The following is a 16,607-nucleotide window of genomic DNA, read 5'->3' as shown; positions in this document are numbered from 1 at the left end:
AAGTAAATTATTACCATGGTACATGTATTCTTGGTATTGGCATTACCATGGTATTGGTATGTGTGTGAGGCAAGTTGGCACATGATATTACCTTAGTGAAGATAGTCTTGGTATTGACATAACCAAGATATTTTCTTATTGTATTGGTTTGGAAATTACCATGGTACATGTGTCCTTGGTATTGTCATAGCCAATGTAGTTATCCATGGTATTGAGTTGGATATGGCCATGGTACAATTGTACATGGTATTGGCATAACCCTGGTATTTACCCATGCTATTCATTTGGATATTCCCATGGTACAAGTGTCCATGGTATTGGGATAACCATGGTATTTTCCCTAATTATTCATTGTTGAGAATAATTTGACTTAACCATTTCAGAAAATTATATAATAGAGGAAGAGAAGAAAAGTTGTGCTGGTTCTCTTGTGCGAGAAAATTGTCAAACATGCCAACTCAAAAATTCCTGGATAAAGAAGTGACAATTTTTTTTTGGATTTGTTGGGCATCTGAGGATGGATCTGAAAATTCAGAGACACAAATTTTGTGCAGAATGAAGTAAATTAGTTTTCTAATGAGATTTTTTTCAAAATTCAGTCTAGATTGAGAGAAACAAAAGTTTCTGAGAAGGCAATTTTCATAGATTTTATGTTGTGGTCATTTTCCCAAATTTCCCTAGTTGACATTCTAGATTCGATTTTTTTCCAGAAAAATGATAAATAGAGGATGACTTTGATTCTATTTGGTTGGTTTCTTGGAGACTAAGTGAATATGCCACTGTGAGGATATTGTGTGTGATAGAGATTGCAACTATCTCTCACATTGTTTTGCAGTGATTTATTAGAGTATCGTGGGTAGAAATCAAAGATAGAGTTGGGAAGAAGATTCAGATATTGGGTGTCATTTGGGGCAGACAATTTGCAACTTGTTGTAGTGTTTTGGTGTTTGAAGAAGTAAGGAATTTTCCTCCTCCATGTTAGATTTATGATTCATATTTTATGTGCAGAATGCTAGAGTTGTTGGGTTGATCATGTTGAGCGAATTGAGAACCAAGTCTGAAATATTTTGAAATGTGGTTTGCATGGATGAAGTGAAGGTTGTCGAGAAGTAAAAAGGGTTTTTTTCAACTCTATTTACCCTACATTAACTTATCAATCCAGGAACGATTTGTTATCTCAAAGAGTGTACTCAGTTTGAGGCGGTCATTTGTTAGGGTAATGCTAGTAGTATAGTGCTCTAAATACAAGAGTAAACGGATGCTTAAAACAAGATCTACTTACAGAAAAGCTCTCTAAGACTTAAATCATGCATTTAGAAGACTATAGCAATTTATCATTCAAGGGTACAGTAACAGTAACTCATCCCTCTGTAAACTGATGTAATTAAAGATAACCAAGGAAAAGATCATCAATCTGGGAGCTAGACAACAGATTTCAATACTCACTACAGTCTTAGATTATTCTGCACACCAAAGCAATGATAATACAAATAAAAGGAAATGGAACAACAACTAAGAAATGGAATAGCAACTAGTCTTCTAAACAAGATTGAACAACAAAACCTTAGTCTATGGAAATAAATGTAGCAATTGTATCCTATAGGAATCAGATAACAATCTTCACTCTAAAGATAAATCAGATAGCAAACGGAAATAGAACGGCAACTAATCAGACATGAAGTATAGAATAGCAACTAGAGTCAAATATCAATGTACAATGAACCAAGATAAATATCACATTCGACATGCTTAATATTAAGAGAAATAGTAATCTGACTTCAATACAACAGGTATCAATCTCAGTTATAAAGAGCAACGATTGTAATTCGTAATGGAACAGCAACGTTAGTTGAACAACAACCGCGATTAAGTATAAACCATAGATGAATACAGTGATACCAAATTATGAATGTTACAGCACGGTTACTTTGTAATTGAACAACAATAGCATTCTGTAATGAACATCAATGTTATATAAATGGTTAAAGGAACAACAATGCATTACAAGTCAGAATGAACAACACAACATTCCTGTCACAGAGAACAACATTACTCAGTTGAACATAAACAAAATATAACAGAACCGTGATGTAAAATAGTAAAACACATTAGATTACTGAACAGAGCTAATAATGAAAACTAGACACGAATTAGAGATAATGGTACAGGAGAAAGTGTTCCACTAGGGCCGGGCCCTTAGCCTCCAGGGACACACCACTTGAGATTACTCCAGAATCAAAGATGGAACGACAACCAGATTTATATTAAAACATCAAGGCAGAGTTACAGTGGATCACTTCTCAACGAGAGTCGATGATCAAAGTTTCAAATACAAAGGAGAATTACATAAAAATAACAACAGGTCATCCCCCTGGGCTAGCAATGCTGCCCCTTCTTATAACAGCCGAGCGGAGATATCAATGATGCAAAAATAGTTAAGATAGCGATCCCTTAGGATCAAAGGATCTTGAGGGATTCGCCAGACTGTTAATTCCCAGTTATCCATTTGTTCTCTTGTGCCGATTTGATATCTCCTTTTCCCTTTCTGGGCTGATACACTCCAATTTGGATCATCTTGTTTTCATGCAGTTTCCTGCCAAAGGGACATCGGTTAACTTTCTCCTGTCTTTTCCTTTAGGACGGGAATATTTTGTTTTCTCCTTTTTTTTGCATAAGAAAATGGTAATTATTAGTTTTTTTGCATTGCATATAAATCCCATAGATTTTGTCATAATTTCTTATTATCTACCTAGTTCATGATGCAAAGAGGTTATGAGTTTTAAAGAAAAGATGACAAAATAAACAATAAAAACATACCTTCTTCAGTACTCCACACACCCCCTGCTTACCCTTTTTCATGCCCTCATGAAAACATTGTAGTTGACATGTAAGGCAGTAAGAGAGTAGGCTGGAGACGGGATCTCATGTGGTGGTCTACAACCATGATGCCTAGCTAGGTGTTCAAAAAGATGTCCTGTCTGACCCTCAGGCATCTCATACAAGGCTTGGTATCTAGGTGCAGGGTGCCAAATAACTAGACTGCAGAACCTACAACCTAACCAAGATGGCCCTTCCCTCAAAATAAGTTCACCATAGAGGCTCAAGCGATCAGCAACTAACTTAAAGTTCTCATAATTAAATGGTTCCCTGAGTTGGATATTCAGATTAGAGGTCTGATATCGAAACTTAGCAGCTGCAATGGCAAGGTCCTTAATGGTAAAAAAGTATTCTATCCCTTGCCGATTGATTGCTATATGAATGGGTCCTAATGCTTCAATCACGCCCAGAGTCCTCATGAGGTTCCTATGTTTATTCCACAACTGTAATGGATCTCTAGGCTCAGCTCTTACCCATAAGTCTAATCCGTTTTCTTGTCTTTGGAAGGCATTATAGGCTTTAAGCTATTTGATTTGATCAACTCCAAATGAAATAAATGCCAGTAGTTGGATATCCCCAACGAAAGGGCTTAGGTTCTGCACTGTCTCTTGATCTAACACAAGGTTATGCAGATAGAATTCACACAATAATCTTTGAACCTTTACTCCATAGTGCTTACAACAATTTATGAAATCTTCAATAGTATTAATTTGTATAGGGGCTCCTGCTTTGACAGCCTTAATTTTCAATTGCAAGTATCGTTCCATTAAAAACAAGGCATAATTCTTAGCAGGGGCTCTACATGCTAGGATGTCAGTGTACAAAGAGCATAAGGTATCCATCTATCTGATAACTACATCTAACCTATGAGTTACCTTTGCGACTCTTTCTTCTTCCTTTCGCCATCCTTCGAAGGCTTGACTTTCGGATAAATTGACATCCCTTAGCTGCTGTTGTAATTTTTCATACTTTTCTCGAGAAACCATTTGTTCTGTAAGTTTTTCTACTACTTGTTGAGCTTGCATCAAACCCTCTCGTAGGGTTACTGTCCTCAGATCACTGTCCCACATGGTAGTGGTAAGCGGAAGGTTTACTTGAATCTTCTTATTGCATCGTCTCGTGTTTATGGTTTGCATTTCTTCAGAGGGCTGTACCTCTATCTGAAATTCTTTGTCACAAGTCGATATATCATCTGTTTGCATTTCAACATGGGCGATAACTGAATGTTGTTCCTTTTGGTTTTGAATGGCAGACTGCACTTCAACAGGGTTTTGAACGATAGACTGCACTTCAATAGGGTTTTGAACGACAGAATGCACTTCAACAGGGTTTTGAACGACAGACTGCACTTCAACAGGGTTTTGAACGGCAGTCTGGACTTGAGTCCTCTGAATCTTTTTCTTGGGGGGTTTTGCCGGAGTGGTTGCATATCTTTCCCCCGAGGTCCTTTTTTCTCTCTTTCCTATTTTCAAAACCCTGATTTTTTGTCAAAGTTGTGCTATCACATTCAACAGTCTTTGCTGTTCTTTTTGTAATCTCTTAATTTCTTCTATTTTCTTAGAAAGAATAGTTATCTGTTTACTTGGTCCTGGACTGTTGTCTTGGCCAATTCCCTGTTTGTCTTCATGGGGTGCTCCTTCATTGTTCTGATCAGATTTCTCAGGAGTAAAAACCTTGACTGGTTCTATTATTTCCTGGGAGACTTCTTTTTCCACCCCTTCTTCTCCATGAAATTCTTCCGGTGTAGTCTGGCTGGGAACAAATTTTTCCTCCTTTGTATCTTCATCACTTTTCTCTCCAGATATACTTTCATCATGAACAGAATGATTCTCTTCTTCTTCTTCCTCGTCGCACAATTCTTCAGATGCATTTTTGTCCTGAGTAGAATGCTCCTTTGGTTCTTCTTCGATATGGAGGTCTAGTGGGCTGAGAGGCTGAGCATATTCGCCCATATTGGCCAGAATTTGGGCCAATTCATCCTCTTGCAATGGATTTTGCAATGGGCTCTCTTCGCGTTGCTCTGTCTCTTCCTCCGCCTGCCCAGACTGCTCAGTCTCTTCCTCTGTTTCTCCTTCCTCATTTTCCTCCATCTCTTTCTCATTCTCCTCTCCTTCCAATTGCGGGGGTTGCTCATCCCCTAAATCATCTATCTCCACTGGTTGGCTAGTATTCCCTTGGGAATTTTCCAGCCTCCCTCTGATCCATGCCAATCTGACTGATTTCCTCCATTTCAATGGTCTATTCGATGTACTGGTAGCATGTTTTCATTTTGGGGCTGGCAGAGTCAGTCCCCCATCTATCGTGGCAATTAGTTCTTCCCAACTGCTCTGTTGCTGAGCAAGACTGTGACTAACTATAAGTCGTATCAGCCCATGCTGACTTACTACCGATTCTACTTGTCGTGATTTTTTCATGCTTTTAGCAACATCATGTAGTAACAAATTTAAAAATGCAGGCAAATTCACAAAGCATTTTTGTTTTAATGCGGCTAAAAGTTTAAGGTGTCGTGGTCTTACCACGTCTTTCTGGCCTTCACAGGTGATGTAGCTCTAAATGATCTTCGCCAATTCTGCCAACGGCTCTCCTAATGCTACTGGTAGAACTCCCTTTCCTCTTACTGTCAGGTTCTGGCCTTTATCTTGGAAGATTTTTATGATTTTTCGCAGCCTCTCCTTCTTTAGAGTCCACACAGGTCCAGTGGCTGGTAGTCCCGAGACCTCTGGAATTATGTCATCTTTGACTGCTATGTGTCTCCCTCTCACCGTGGAGTGATATTCTTGCAAGTTCTGCAAGAATTATATTTCTACAGTCTCGTTCGATTCCTGTAAACGATTGAGATAAACTAGCCATCCTACCCTTGTCAGGATTTCCTGTGCAGCATCAGAAACTATCAATACATGTGGTTCTCTCCGAATTGATCTTCCTCCCATGTTTTAGCACACTGTGAAAATGCAGAGACGATAATGGAACAACAGGCTGTTTAAACTTTTGGAAATACCGAGAAAATTTTGAAACAACAAGGCTCGTTCAAATCCTGAGTTACTTACTAATTGCTGCAGAGCATAATACGGAAATAGCTTAGGAACAACAAGCCATGAAAATTGAAAAACGATATACCGTCAAGCCTTGCTATTCCCAAGTGAAAATTCTATGAATAATGGTTTGACACGTATACCAGCAAATTACGAGGTCACCTGCTTCCCCCCTGCAATGTGATAGGTCGTCCTTGGCCGTCGAATGAGGGAGCGGCATGCCAAACTGCCATGGTACAGAGTCATAAAGGAACAGGGTATACCGAAATGCTATGTTTACAAAAGGAGCAAGTTGCCGAAATTGAGGTGTATAATAGGATCGCTTAACAAATAAGAGAATGTCGTGATATGATGTGAGCCTGGGAAGATATGACAGCTGACGTGCACAAAAAGTCTGATGTAGTCATTATCAACTTTTCTGTCATGATTGCTTATAATATATTTTCATGTGTTGAAAGGTTCGGGGAAGTGATATATATAATCTCAATTGACCTATTACAAAGGTATAAGACAAAGAAGGGTATTGATGATTGCTATTCCAGTGTATAAGTAATGTGACTTCAATACCATTAACAGAGCTCTGTTGCCCACAGGTGTCCATAACCTTGACAGAGTTGTTTGTTTCACCCATGGAACCATGATCCTTTGTGTATGCTTAGGAAGTGCTGTGCAATGTCAAAATGGAGGTCATTATGTTGGCTTGGTAACCAATTAAACCATAATTCCATTCACCAAGAAGGAGTGAAAGCTGGGCAGACCAGCTCGTGATGAGACCTCCTATTCCAAGGACTCTTTACTTTTTTCTGATGTGCCTCTTGGATCATATCCCTGGTGTGGTGGCCATAGTGGGAATGCCACTTCACTTTCTTCCTTATGATCGTGGTAGGCTGGCTCTTGATTGAGACCCCCTATCCTTCATTTGAAAACCCATATTAGCAAATCTTCTAAACATTTTCTCTTTTTTCTCTTTTATAAAGTACTTTCCTATTTATACACAAAGGGTGGTTCAACACTCCTTAAGAGTAGGAATGGTGGAAGAAGTCTTAACATCTCAATAGAAAAATATACCCTTTGTTCTTATTCCTTAATAATGATCAAAGAAGATTATGGGATTTAAGAAGAACCACCATGATAAAGATAACCAATCATACCAGTGTTGGTAGAATAATGACATAAAAGTGATGAGTGATCGTGTCCTTTCCTTTTTCCTCCTATCAATTCAAAGCAATTTCTTGTAAAAATAGCAATTTTATGTAATTCACTGATTTTAGTGTGCTCTATTTTGTATCCATTGCATAAGTGTATAGTTGTGCTCCAAATCACAAAAAAGAGTCGAAACTCTTGTATATTGAGAGGAATAACAATTGTCTTTTGATTGGAACAGCAAGGAGAACAAGCATAAGTGAAAGGAATACGAAAATGTTGTCGTTTCAAAGAGGAAAAACAAAAAAACAAGTGTTGTTTAAAAGGAACAACCAAAAAACGCAAGTGTCGTTCCTTTCGAAAAGGAACAACAGAAAATACAAGTGTTGTTCCTTCGGGAAAAAGGAACAGCAGAAAGCGAGGGTGCTGTTCCTTCGGAAAAAGGAACAGAAAAAAAAACAAAAGTGTTGTCCCTTCAGAAAAGGAACAACGAAACAAAAGTGGAAAAGGAATATCCAAAACAAAAGTGTTGTTCCTTCGGAAAAAGGAATAGTAGGAAAACAAAAGTGATGTTCCTTCGGAAAAGGAACAGCAAAATGAAAGTGTTGTTCCTTCAGAAAAGGAACAGTAGAAAAACAAGATTGCACATAAGTGTTGTTCCTTCAAAAAAGGAACAACAAAAACGACAATGTTGTTCCTTCAGAAAAAGGAACAGCAGAAAAATGCAAGTGTTGTTCCTTTGGGAAAAGGAATAGCAAAAACGATGGAACTGCTGAGCCCACAAAAAGGAATAACAAAATGCAGAGGTGTTGTTCCTTGAAAAAGGAATAGCAGGGTGGTGAGAATGTTGTTTCTTCCTAAAAGGAACAGCAAAGTGCAAATGCCGAAAAATATCTACAAAGAATAATTTATGCGAACAAAACAAAGGAATTATGTACAGAATGTAAGAACAATTGAATCACTTAATGAACCAGAGGTGAGGAATATTTCTCTTCCTCCTCCAAAATTTGCATGTCGGAGTCTTCGTAGAGTTGCTGGTAGAAGGATTCCTGACTAAGTGGCTTGCGATATAGTCGAACTCGGTGGCCGTTTTCCTTGAAGGTATGTCTAGATCCGTTAATGGTGATTAGAGTAATGGTGCCATTATCATGTACCTTGTGGATTTCGTATGGCCACAGCCAACGAGTCTGAAGCTTCTAGGGAAAATCTTGAAACCTGGAATCGTATAGGAGCGCCCAATCTCCTTCGCGGAATACTTCCTTTTTAATGAGAGTGTCATGCCATTTAGCTCGCTGCTGTTGGATCAATGTAGTGTGTTGAAGGGAAGAGAGCCTGATTTCATCTAGCTCATTGATCTGCTGTAATCTGTTAATCTGTGCTTCGTTTAGATCCAGACTGACTTCTTATGCCATTCGTAGTGTTTGTATCTCGAATTATATCGAGAAGATGGGTTCCTTTCCAAATACTAGTTGGTATGGCGAATAGTGGTAGTGCTTCTCCATGTTCTTCTGTAAGCCCACAAGGCTTCTGGTAATCTTGCAGCCCAATCGCGTCTATGTGATGCAATGGTTTTTGTTAGGATTGCTTCTATTATTTTAGTGTTGCTTTCTACTTGACCATTTGCCTGTGGGTGGTATGGAGTAGTAATTTTATGCTCGATATGATAGTTTTTTAGTGTTCCAGAAATATTGTTACCAGCAAACTATGGTCCACCATCTGTAATTATATCTCTTGGAAGCCCATATCACACAAATATATGGAACAAGAATTGTATGAAAGAATCCTCCGTAGCTCTCGGCAATGCCTCTGCTTCAACCCATTTGGTGACATATTTTGTTGCTACCAAAATATATGTTTTCTGGTTCGAGGATAGGTTAATTGGACAAACAAAATTAAGGGCCCATCGCTCGAATGGTTCAATAACTAGTTGTGGATTCAGGGGCATTTCATCTGATTGTCTAGGGCATTCTGCTATTTGGTAGCTATCACAAGCTTGAACGAAATTCTTTGCATCTTTGAACATCGTGGGCCAATAATACCCTATTTGCAGCACCTTGTGACCAGTTCTTCGATCTGTGAAATGTCTGCCACATGGTCCATCATGACAAGCTTTCAAAATTTAAAAAAATTCATCTTCACGGACACATCTCCTGATGTGCATATCTGCCCCTGTATGAAATAGGTAGTCCCCAATCCAAGAAAATCGAGTACTTCGCTGGACAATCTGTTTTCATTCATTGGGGGTCAGATGTTTCAGTAATTTTCCTACTGCTAAATAATTTGCAACATCAGCATACCAGGGTGTTTTAACAGTGACAGAAAACAAATGCTCATATGGAAATTGATCTTCAACTGTTGCTGCGTCCATTGGTTTTGGCATTCACGAGAGAAAGTTAGCTACAAGATTTTCTTTCCCAGTCCTTGATTGTGATATCGAATTCCTGCAATAAAATCAGCCATATGGTTATTCCACCATTTGTGATTGGTTTATTTGCTAAGTATTTTATGGCAGAGTGATCTGTATACAAGATAATAGGATATCCAGTAATATAATGCCTGAATTTATTGACAGCATGTATTACAGCTAAAAATTCCTTTTCAGTAACGGTATAATTCAATTCAGCAGGAGATAAATTCTTGCTAATATAATAAATTGCATATGGTTTTTTATCTTCTTCCTGCCCAAGGACTACTCCAATAGTTGTATCTGAAGCATCTGATGAAATTTGAAATGGCAGGTCCCAATTTGGACCTCTAAGGACTGGGGCTATTGACACAAGCTTTTTTAGATCCTGGAAAGCACGGTCGCATTTTTTTGTCCAAAGAAAGTCAACATTGCCTGTCAGTGCATATAGTGGTGCAACAATATGAGAAAAATGTTTTATAAATCTTCTATAATAACGAGAAAATCCAAGAAAACTGCGTATCTCTGTCTGAGTGGTAGGAGTGGGAATTAGCAAAATTATTTGAATTTTGGTCGGGTCTACCTGTATGCTAGCTTCTGAGATATAATGGCCTAAAATAAGTCCTTCCGTCATCATCATATAGCATTTTTCATGGCTCAAACAGAGCCTGGTGGCAATGCAGCGCTGGAGCACTTTTTCCAGTGTGTCCAATGCTGGGTCAAAATCATCTCCGTATGGTGTAAAATCATCCATGTATACTTTGAGCCCTTCATTTATTAAGTCTGAAAAGATGTTGAGAATAGCCCTTTGAAATGTGGCAGGGGCATTGCATAGGCCAAAAGGTAAAACTCTGTAGGCAAATGTTCCCCAAGGACAAGTAAAAGTAGTTTTGTCTTGGTCTTCAGGGGCAATCTGAATCTGATTGTATCCACTGAAGCCATCTAAGAAAGAAAAGAATTTCTTTCCTACCAAAGTGTCTAATACTTGGTCAATGAATGGAAGGGGAAAGTGGTCTTTTTGTGTTGCTTTATTTAGCTCTCTATAATCTACACAAATCCTCCACTTTCCATTCTTCTTTGGCACCACAACAAGTGGAGAGACCCATTTACTATTGGAGATAGGATAGATGAAGTTCACATCTAAAAGTTTTTGAAGTTCAGCTTTTACAATGTCTTTTAGATGAGGGTTAAGTCTCCTTTGTGGTTGGCGAACAGGTCTCGCATCTTTCTCTATGTAAATGTGGTGTGTACATAACTGGGGATCAATTCCTTTCATGTCAGGATAGTCCCATGCAAATGCTTCTTTGTATTTCCTTAGTAGTTGGATGAGCTTCTCTTCTTGTTCGGAAGTCAGGTTGGCATTAATGTTTAAAGTCTTTCCTGGCTCAATTTCTACAATTTTTCTATTTGAGATAGAGGTAGTAGGTATTGTTTTATCGTGAGTATCTTTAAGAAGATATTATTCTAATTCATTATCAAATGCTGCTTCTATCATGTGACATTATTTGTGGGATCTGGATTCAACTTGGCTAATAAAATTGTTAATGGCATCATCTTCTGTTTGGTCTTTGAAATCGAGAGCCTCTTCTATGGTTAATGGAGATCTAATATTTTTGGTAAGGTATGATACATGATGTTTGTTAGTTTTTAATATTGTGACACTTAGCTGGGCTGGAGGATATAAAGCCAGATTCTTGATATAAGCTCCCCTATTTATGGTCATACTGCCTTGTCGGCAGCCAATATAAGCATTAGCAGTTGCAAGCCAAGGTCTGCCTAAAATCAATGGATGTCCATCAAGTCAGTTTTTGGGGTTTATTATCAGAAAATCGACAGGATACTCCCAGGAATCAACGGATATCATGACATCATGCAGTGTGCCCTCTGGCCTAACCACGGATCGGTCAGCTAGTTCTAATAAAGTGGAGGTCGGTTCTACTGATGTAATGCCCAGTTTTTGACAAGTGGTGGTTGTTAAGATATTAATTGCAGCTCCTAGATCAACTAAGGCATTTGAGAAGGTTTGTCCATTGATTTGTATGGTTACTATTGGATTTCCTGGGTCTTCATATTTAACGGGTGTTTCTCTTCCTGATAATAGGTCGGATAAGGTACCAACTACTTGGACTTTTGGGTTATTTGTTATTTTCCTCCTTGGTTTTTTTATACATAGCTCTTTGATGGTCTTTGCATATATTGGGATGTCTTGAATGGCTTGGAGGAGTGGGATTTTTATGTATAGATTTTTTAGTTCTCCCAGAATGTCAAAATCAGGATGTTGTATAGGTCGAGGTATAATTAATCATTCTGGGAATGGGGGAGAAGATGTGGTTGTTTGATCATGAATTTGTTGTCTGGTCACAGCCTCTTCTTGTGGCGGTTGTTCTAGAGGTAACTGATTTTCAACTTGAGCGGTTTTATCTCCCTCTGTTTCAATGATGTGCCTCGATCTTAATTAAAGGTCATTACACTCCCTTAGATCGGTTCCTATCTCTGGTGTTTCAATTATTTGAATAGATTTGACCAGTTCGTTGTTCGGATTAGGGTTGGGTTGGGCTGGGAGTTGCGGTCTTAAGTTAGAATGGGGGTTTTGTTGTAATGCTGGCAGTGTAGGTTGAGGGGGCGGAATGGTTCCTACTGGTTGATTTATCGTTCTTTTCCAGTTTGTCTGCCAAGCTTGACTCTGTGAAGTAGGAGGGTACCATTGTGCTGGATATACATTGTTTTGCCAATATGGTGGGGTATAGGGAAAATTTGGCCAACTGGGTTGACTTGTTTGGTTTGGCCAAGGAAATGGTTGCTATGACCAATTTGAGAAGGGAGGTTGATTTTGCCACATTGTATTATATTGTTGAGCATGATATTGTGGAGCTGAAAAGGAGAAGCTGGATCTGGGAACATACCTGATTGTCACGGCTGCCATTGACGACGTTGATTGAGTAGGTACATTGGTTCTGGCTCTTCTTCTGCTTCCTTGTATATTGCTTTCAATCCGGGAAGAAAGGGACAACTCTCTGTAGAGTGGTCTTTTGTACAAATGGCGTAGACTTGAACTACATCTAATGGACACTCATTGTGGCTGTGTTTCTTTCCGCATCTGGGACAGAAGATTGCCAAATTCTGTTCTGCCTCTTCTTGCTTTTGTTTAGCCTGCATAATATCAAGTTGTGTTGTTAGTGTCCCCAATATGTTAGTTTTAAAATTTTCTAATAAATTTCCAATTTCAGCACGAGTTACTCCCTCTGTAGATATCTTGTTGTCCCTTATAAACCTGTCATGTTCCGTTGGTTTCAGTCTTGTGCTGCCTCTTGAGCTCCTGATACATAAATTAATAATATCAGCAAAATTTTCCTGATAAATATCTCCTTTTCCCATAATATTTAGTGTTTCAATCCATTGTTCCTTCATTCCCCTAATTAACGTTGTTTTTAATACATTATCAGGTAAGGGTAATGATGCATAAGGAGATTTTTGAAGATTATACTGAAAATGCTCAACATATTCTTCTAATGTTTCATTTGGTCAAGCTACCATCTGAAATATTTCATCTTTTAACTCTCTAGACCTGCAATAATCCTGATATTTTTTTAGAAAAGACTCTTTCATTTGATCCCAATTATTTATAACACCACCACCCAGCCCCATAAACCATCTTAAAGCAGCCCCTTTTAGTGTAGAGGGAAATAATTTTAGTTTATGGGGATTGGTGGTATAGTCATATCCTCTACACAGCACATCAAATTTAAATAAGAATGCATCCAGATCTTTTGATGTAAGGCCATGGAATGTAGGGATATGCTGGAGATGAATTTATTTCATAGGTGCATTAGCTGCAGTATCCACAATGGGGTATTGCAGTGTAGAGGTTTGGTTGTTTGGCTGGTTCTGGGCCATTAGGTCAAATATATGCCAATAGCCTTCTAGTATATCTAGGAGGGTATTCCTAGATTTTCGAGGGGGAATGGCTCTAACAGGAATGGCCTTAACAGCACTTCCTTTATCTGGGATGATGAGAGTGCCTAATGTCTAGGGGGATTCTGGTTCTTGAGTTTCTTCAACTTTGTTATAAATGATTTTTGCAGTGCTTCCCTTATCTGGGCTACTTAATGGCTGAATTATCCCAAGAGGAGATCTTGGTTCTTCAGTTTCCTTGGTTTCTCCTCTTCCTTCACAAAGGTTGCTAAGGTTACCTTCTTGCAATGATTTTGGGCTATAATTTTCAATTTCTTGAAAATCTTGCTCTTCGGTTTGACTATGCACCTCAGCAAAGGCTACAGATGGTGATCTTGTGGCCTCAAGGGAACTAGTAGGCTGCCTAGAAGTAACTTTTCTGGGTTCTACTAAAGGCTAAGATTATGCTTTCTTAAGGATTTCATTTATAAAGGTCGATCAGCCAAGGGTCACCGGCCCCTTAGCTTTGTCAAGCTTGGGTAGAGGTTTATGATTCTTTTCAGGCTTTTTCTTCTTAGTCATGCACACAAATCAACTACTAATTTCTACCCAAAGAAAACAACAACAAATTTGAAGGAAAGCAAACAGGGAGCAGGGCTATTACATGCTCCGTACGCAGGTTCTTACCTTCCATTTTTAAAACCCAATTCTCTCCTAGCAGGTTCTTACACTACTCTGGAAAAGAAACAAATGGCTACACTCTTCCCCGGCAACGGCGCCAAAATGTCGAGCAGTAAAAAGGGTCTTTTTCACCTCTATTTACCCTACATTAACTTATCAATCCAGGAATGATTTGTTATCTCAAAGAGTGTACTCAGTTTGAGGCAGTCATTTGTCAGAGTAATGCTAGTAGTATAGTGCTCTAAATACAAGAGTAAACGGATGCTTAAAACAAGATCTACTTATAGAAAGCTCCCTAAGACTCAAATCATGCATTCATAAAACTATACCAATTTATCAGTCAAGGGTACAGCAACAGTAACTCATCCCTCTGTAAAATGATGTAATTAAAGATAACCAAGGAAAATATCATCAATCTGGGAGCTAGACAACAGATGTCAATGCTCACTACAGTCTTAGATCGTTTTGCACACCAAAGCAATGATAATACAAATAACAGGAAATGGAATAGCAACTAAGAAATGGAACAGCAACTAGTCTTCTAAACAAGATTGAACAACAAAACCTTAGTCTATGGAAATAAATGCAGCAATTGTATCCTATAGGAATCAGATAACAATCTTCACTCTAAAGATAAATTGGACAACAAACGGAAATAGAACAACAACTAATCAGACATGAAGTATAGAACAGCAACTAGAGTCAAATATCAATGTACAATGAACCAAGATAAATAACACACGCGGCACACTTAATATTAAAAGGAACAGTAATCTGAATTCGATACAATAGGTATCAATCTTAGTTATAAAGAGAAACGATTGTAATTCGTAATGGAACAGCAACGTTAGTTGAACAACAATCACGATTAAGTATAAACCATAGATGAATACAGTAATACCAACTTATGAATGTTACAACACGGTTACTCTGTAATTGAACAACAATAGCATTCTGTAAGGAACAACAATGTTATATCAATGGTTAAAGGAACATCAATGCGTTACAAGTCAGAATGAACAACACAACATTCCTGTCACAGAGAACAACATTACTCAGTTGAACATAAACAAAATATAACAGAACCGTGATGTAAAATAGCAAAACACATTAGATTATCGAACAGATCTAATAAAGAAAACCACACACGAATTAGAGATAATGGTACAGGAGCAAGTGTTCCACTAGGGCCGGGCCCTTAGCCTCCAGGGACACACCACTTGAGATTACTCCAGAATCAAAGATGGAACGACAACCAGATTTATATTAAAACATCAAGGCAGAGTTACAGTGGATCACTTCTCAATGAGAGTCGATGATCAAAGTTTCAAATACAAAAGAGAATTACATAAAAATAACAACAGGTCGTCCCCTCGGGCTAGCAGTACTGCCCCTTCTTATAACAGCCGAGCAGAGATATTAATGATGCAAAAATAGTTAAGATAGTGATCCCTTAGGATCAAAGGATCCGGAGGGATTCGCCAAACTGTTAATTCCTAGTTATCCATTTGTTCTCTTGCGCCGATTTGATATCCCCTTTTCCCTTTCTGAGCTGATACACTCCAATTTGGATCGTCTTGTTTGCATGCGGTTTCCTGCCAAAGGGACAGCAATTAACTTTGTCCTTTCCTTTCCTTTGGGACGACAATCTTTCGTTTTCTCCCTTTTCTGCATAAGAAAATGGTAATTATTAGTTGTTTTTTGTTGCATATAAATCCCATAGATTTTGTCGTAATTTCTTATTATCTACCTAGTTCATGATGCAAAGAAGTTATGAATTTTAAAGAAATTATGAAAAAATAAATAATAAAAACATATCTTCTTCAGTACTCCACAAAGGTTTGGAGGCTTCAGAATAGATAGTGATTTGGAAGATTCAATAGTAGTAAGATTTTTCTCCATCCAATAGGAGTTGGAAAGTCCAATGGTGGTTGGGTGAAGATCATTGGTGGTGGGAGCTTCCAACGGATGGTAGTCCGTAGATCTGTGTAAGATAATGCATGTACAATTTTTTCAACATATTATTAAAATAATTGAGCATCACAACAACAACAGGGTGGTTTTCTCCCAAAATGGTTTCCACCAGAAATAATTGTGTTCATGTGTGTGTATGATTATTTTTCTCATGTTGTTAAGATTTCAGTTTATTGTTTCTTAGATGTTTTGATGAACTAATGTTGTGAATTTTCATGGATAATGAGCATGGAGGAAAATTTTTAATTGGTAAAATTGATACAAATGCCATCACTATTGATTCACCCCCCCCTCCCCCATCCCGCCCTCTTAGTAGTGAATATATTTCCAACATTTGGTATCAAATCCAATGCTCTTAAGTGAAGCTTGACCGCTTGGAGAGTAAATCGTTGATCATGGCCAGAAGTAAGAAGAGGATATCTCAAAAGCCAAAGAATTTGGAGATAGAATAAAATCAGTAATTGCAAAAGAAGCTGCAAATTGTGAATATGATGTTTACCGAGGTAATATTTTGAAGGAATATTTTAATTATAATTCTGATGATTCTATTGAGGTCGCTAATCAAGATGAGAAGAGTATTGTGTTCATTATAGCTTATATGAATC

This window comes from Pinus tabuliformis, chromosome 3_2 (genome assembly GCF_031772625.1).
Source record: "Pinus tabuliformis cultivar Carrire ecotype Pingquan chromosome 3_2, CPIR1, whole genome shotgun sequence".
Classification (NCBI taxonomy): Eukaryota; Viridiplantae; Streptophyta; class Pinopsida; order Pinales; family Pinaceae; genus Pinus; species Pinus tabuliformis.
This window is presented reverse-complemented; position numbering follows the sequence as displayed.